A 6,000-nucleotide genomic window follows, 5' to 3' on the forward strand; every position below is an offset into this window, starting at 1 on the left:
CAAGTACAAGGATAATGGTCTCTGCACCTTCTGAGACCAATTAAGAAGAGATTGGACAACCATTTGTCTGAAATGATAGGGTCTCCTGCTTGAACCGGGGGTTGGACTAGAAGACCACTAAGGTTTCTTCCAACTGTTATTCTCTCTTATTAACTGCAAACCAGCAAGCCACAGGCTGCTTTGGATTGCTCAGTTATTTTCCTGGCATTTGCTCAAAAATCACCTGCAATTTCCTGTCGGACTACCCACCACCAGAAAAAAAAAGCCCAGGAGGAAATTGTGACAGCAAGACAGATCCTTGCTGATGGACGGACAGAAAGAAACCTAATGCAGTTATTGAGCCTGAAAGAAAAATGTACATTCATAGAATTATAGGACTGAAAGGGACCTTAGAGGTCTTCTAGTCCAACCCCCTACCCAAGGCAGGAGTCTTTATACCATCCTGGACAAATGTCTGATCTTTTCTTGAAGACCTCCAGGGATGGAGCAAGTCTGGAAGGCCTCGTATTGGTGGATTTGAGCGCTTTTTTTGAAATGTGGGTACAAAACAAGATGGAAAAAGTGGGGTCAGGACAGGAACCACAATGCAAGGAGGGAAATAAAACAGTATCAGCCACAAGGCAGCTGTGTGTGTGTGTACACATACACCTGGTGTGAGAACAGCCTAAGAATTACATGGGTGGAGGAATCCCCCCCCCCCAAAGCAAAAGAATCTGCATTTTTACTCCAAAAAGTCCCCCTTGGGGACCCTGCTGCAGCTTCCCTCTCACCAAGACTTCTCTTGCTCACAATCTGCCCAAAAGCAAATTCTGAAAGAGTCACACACACACACAAACCCCCATCACAAAGCCTGGTGTAAACATATTGTGTATGCATGCAGTCTTTTTTGAGGGAGGGGAGAGGAGAGATGGTACAACCCAGGACATCCTCTCAAAAAAAGAAAAGAAAAAAAAGAAAGAAAAGGTCCTCTCTTTTGCCCTCAGGGTCCCAAGGCTCATTTTGACAGGAAAATGGGCTGCAAATAAATTTAATCAATAATAAAGGTAATAAATAAATAAATAAACACAATGTATAAAAATAATAAAATGTAAAAGATAAATGTAATAAACTAATAACTAAATAACTGTAATAAATAACTAATAAATAACAATAAAATGTAACAAATAAATGTAATAAATGTAATAAACTAATAACTAAATAACTAATAAATCACAGTAATAAAATATAACAAATAAATGTAATAAACAACTAATAAATAAATAAATAACTAATAAATAAATAACAGTAATAAAATGTAACAAATAAATGTAATAAGGGTAACAAACAACTAATAACTAAATAACTAATAAATAACTAAATAACTAATAAATAACAGTAATAAAATGTAACAAATAAATGTAATAAATGTAATAAATAACTAATAACAGTAATAAAATGTAACAAATAAATGTAATAAATGTAATAAATAATGAATAAATAACAGTAATAAAATGTAACAAATAAATGTAATAAATGTAATAAATAATGAATAAATAACAGTAATAAAATGTAACAAATAAATGTAATAAATGACTAATAAATAACAGTAATAAAATGTAACAAATAAATGTAATAAGGGTAATAAACAACTAATAACTAAATAACTAATAAATAACTAAATAACTAATAAATAACAGTAATAAAATATAACAAATAAATGTAATAAATGTAATAAATAACTAATAAATAACAGTAATAAAATGTAACAAATAAATGTAATAAATGTAATAAATAACTAATAAATAACAGTAATAAAATGTAACAAATAAATGTAATAAATAACTAATAAATAACAGTAATAAAATGTAACAAATAAATGTAATAAATAACTAATTAAATAACAGTAATAAAATATAACAAATAAATGTAATAAATAACTAATAAATAACAGTAATAAAATATAACAAATAAATGTAATAAATAACTAATTAAATAACAGTAATAAAATATAACAAATAAATGTAATAAATAACTAATTAAATAACAGTAATAAAATGTAACAAATAAATCTAATAAATAACTAATAAATAACAGTAATAAAATATAACAAATAAATGTAATAAATAACTAATAAATAACAGTAATAAAATATAACAAATAAATGTAATAAATAACTAATAAATAACAGTAATAAAATGTAACAAATAAATGTAATAAATAACTAATTAAATAACAGTAATAAAATGTAACAAATAAATGTAATAAATAACTAATAAATAACAGTAATAAAATGTAACAAATAAATGTAATAAGGGTAATAAACAACTAATAACTGAACTAATAAATAACTAAATAACTAATAAATAAATGTAATAAAACGTAACAAATAAATGTAATAAATAACTAATTAAATAACAGTAATAAAATATAACAAATAAATGTAATAAATAACTAATAAATAACAGTAATAAAATATAACAAATAAATGTAATAAATAACTAATAAATAACAGTAATAAAATGTAACAAATAAATGTAATAAATAACTAATAAATAACAGTAATAAAATGTAACAAATAAATGTAATAAATAACTAATAAATAACAGTAATAAAATATAACAAATAAATGTAATAAATAACTAATAAATAACAGTAATAAAATGTAACAAATAAATGTAATAAATAACTAATAAATAACAGTAATAAAATGTAACAAATAAATGTAATAAGGGTAATAAACAACTAATAACTGAACTAATAAATAACTAAATAACTAATAAATAAATGTAATAAAACGTAACAAATAAATGTAATAAATGTAATAAACAACTAATAAATAAATAACTGTAATAAATAAATAAACAGTAATAAAATGTAAAAAATGCATGTAATAAATGTGAGGAAATAAATCTAATAAAATAAATAAGGGGGGGGGTAAGAAGAAACGGCAGAGGCCACCCAGGGGAACGGAGGGAGGCCTGGAGCCGGAGCCGGACCCGAAGGGCGCCGGGAGCCCCATAAGCGAGCCGGGCGGCCCTGCCAGGGAGGCCTCCCGCCACCCCTCAGCCGCCGCCATTTTGCGGCCTTCGGGACCCCGCCGCCCTTCGCCCGGGACGGGCTAGGAGAGAGCGGGTGGGGAGGCGGGGGACAGACCGCAGGGCCTACCTCTTCTCTGCTCCCGGCCTCCCCTTCTCCGGCCGCCCGCCGAGGCCTCGCGTCGCCCGAGTCGCAGCAACAGCAGCACCGCCGCCGGCCGCCTCACGAGGAACCGACGCCGCCTCAGCACCGCTGGGGCCGTCTGCGCAGGCGCGCCGCGCGTGCGGGGAAAAAGACGAAGCGGCCCCCGGCCGAGAGCGACGCCGCGCATGCGCCTCCTGCGGCAGGCCCCCCCCCACTAGAGCGCGAGACGAGCGGAGCGGGGCGCGCGGAGCGCCTGCGCAGTCGCTTTCCCCAATCCACGCACGGGACTCTAAGCCAGTGTTTCTCAACCTTGGCAACTTGAAGACGTCTGGACTTCAACTCCCACAATTCTGGGAGTTGAAGTCCAGACGTCTTCAAGCTGCCAAGGTTGAGAAACACTGCTCTAAGCCATTGTGCAAAGCCAGACCCGGTTACTGCAGCCCTTCCTCACGTGCTTTGACCCGGAGAGTTAAAATATGGAGGATATAACGGTTGCAGGAGCTGGGTTTGGAGAGCCTTAGAGCAGGGGTCCCCCCAAACTTTTAAGACTTGTGTTCTGGGAGCAACCTGGAATTAAAATTCCTGACAGTGGGGACAATTAACCTGTGGAACCACTTATAGACAAAGAGAAACGGAAATAAGGGAGGGGGGAGAAGTGTATTTACAACGGATTTATACCCAGGTGGAAATGTACAGAAGGAAATTGCAAAAAAAAATGTCTTTTTTTTAAAAAAAACAACCTCTTTAATTAAAAAAAAACTTTTTTAAAAAAAAGAAAACATGCAAAGAGAAGTCATGTTAGTTTTCCCAGAGCCGGTGTAACTGTCCCTAAACCAGTGTTTCTCAACCTTGTCAACTTGAAGATGTCCGGACTTCAACTCCCAGGTTAACAACGCTTAGCGTCTAGTCCAGTGTTTCTCAACCTTGTCAACTTGAAGATGTCTGGACTTCAACTCCCAGGTTAACAACGCTTAGCGTCTAGTCCAGTGTTTCTCAACCTTGGCAACTTGAAGATGTCCGGACTTCAACTCCCAGGTTAACAACGCTTAGCGTCTAGTCCAGTGTTTCTCAACCTTGGCAACTTGAAGATGTCTGGACTTCAACTCCCAGGTTAACAACGCTTAGCGTCTAGTCCAGTGTTTCTCAACCTTGGCAACTTGAAGATGTCTGGACTTCAACTCCCAGGTTAACAATGCTTAGCGTCTAGTCCAGTGGCTGGGGAATTCTGGGAGTTGAAGTCCAGACATCTTCAAGTTGACAAGGTTGGGAAACACTGCCCTAAACAACTGGTTGTAAATGCAGGAGTATCTTGTGTAGCCAGCCTGGAGCAGCGGTGTGCTGACCCCTTGGCCGCTTTAAAAGTGGGTGGACTTCAACTCCCAGAATTCCCCAGCCAGCGTGGGAAGAAGAAGAGGCTGCTGTATGCAGAGTGGGGAAATTTCTCCCTTCTGGAAGAGAAAAACTTTCAAGTCCTTGTAAAAAGATGACCGACGCGAGTGGCCATCAGAAATGAACGAACAAATAAATGCAGGCAATCCTCGACTTACGACCGTTCACAGTGACGGTTCAAAGTAACAATGGCACTGACAAAAGTGACTTAGTTAGCAGCCTTCTTCACACTTACGACTGTTGATCGAAAATCCAAATGCTTGGCAATCAGTTTCTGTTCATGACGGTCGCTGTGTCCCGGGGTTACGGGATCCCCTTTTGAGACCTTCTGACCAGCCAAGTCAACGAGACTTGATTCATTTAACAACCGGGTGACTCACTCTGCCACGGCAGGGATTCGCTTAACAACTGTGGCAAGAAAAGTTGTAACAGGGGGCAAATGCCCATATATACACCCGAACTAAGGCTGTATTGTTTCTCCGTGTCATATAGGTGGGTACATGCATAATGTTATATTTATATTATGCTTACGTAGTGTATATTGGAGTGGTGACCCTTTCAGGGCGGCAGGCAACGAAATTTCATTTTAATAGCAAGAGCCGAGGTGGTGCAGTGGTTAGGGTGCAGTACTGCAGGCTACTTCAGCTGAAGTTCTGCAGTTCAGCGGTTCAAATCTCACCGGCTCAGGGTTGACTCAGCCTTCCATCCTTCCGAGGTGGGTGAAATGAGGACCCGGATTGTTGTTGGGGGCAATATGCTGACTCTATAAACCACTTAGAGAGGGCTGAAAGCCCTATGAAGCGGTATATAAGTCTAACTGTTATTGCTATTGCTATAATACATGCAAAGTGACAATAAAGTTATATATTCAAAACTGACTTTACAACTGTCTCACTTAGCAATGGAAATTATGGGTTGAACTGTGGTCATACGTCGAGGACCCTCTGCAAATTAAACAGGTATTGCACCCATCGGTGGTGGGATTCAATTTTTTTTTACTAGGGTTCTGTGGGCGTGGCTTGATGGGCGGGGCAGGGGAAGGTTACTGCAAAATCCCCATTTCCCCCTCCCCATCAGCTGGGACTCGGGAGGCAGAGAATAGATGGGGGCGGGGCCAGCCAGAGGTGGCATTTGCCGGTTCTCCAAACTACTCAAAGTTTCCGCTCCCGGTTCTCCAGAACCGGCCAGAACCTGCTGAATTTCACCCCTGCTCTGGATAGCTATAGCAATAGCAGACTTATATACCGCTTCATAGGGCTTTCAGCCCTCTCTAAGCGGTTTACAGAGTCAGCATATCGCCCCCAACAATCCGGGTCCTCATTTCACCCACCTCGGAAGGATGGAAGGCTGAGTCAACCTTGAGCCGGTGAGATTAGAACCGCTGAACTGCAGATAGCAGTCAGCTGAAGTGGCCTTCAGTACTGCACCCTAACCACTGCGCCCTCAGAGAGA

At 38.6% G+C, this 6,000-nt stretch overlaps 1 protein-coding gene across 2 annotated transcripts in view; it reads right to left on the minus strand.

Moving 5' to 3' along the window:
• ZNF638 (zinc finger protein 638) overlaps positions 1 to 3,290 on the minus strand; it is a 45,751-nt gene extending 42,461 nt beyond the window's left edge. The window contains exon 1 of one of the 2 annotated variants that reach the window (XM_032224157.1): positions 3,145 to 3,290. The gene's annotated coding sequence lies outside the window, so the exon portion shown is untranslated. The remainder of the gene's footprint in view (positions 1 to 3,144) is intronic. The other variant, XM_032224158.1, reaches the window with a different exon arrangement.
• Positions 3,291 to 6,000: the final 2,710 nt, after the last annotated feature.

Source organism: Thamnophis elegans, chromosome 9, assembly GCF_009769535.1.
Source record: "Thamnophis elegans isolate rThaEle1 chromosome 9, rThaEle1.pri, whole genome shotgun sequence".
Taxonomy (NCBI): domain Eukaryota; kingdom Metazoa; phylum Chordata; class Lepidosauria; order Squamata; family Colubridae; genus Thamnophis; species Thamnophis elegans.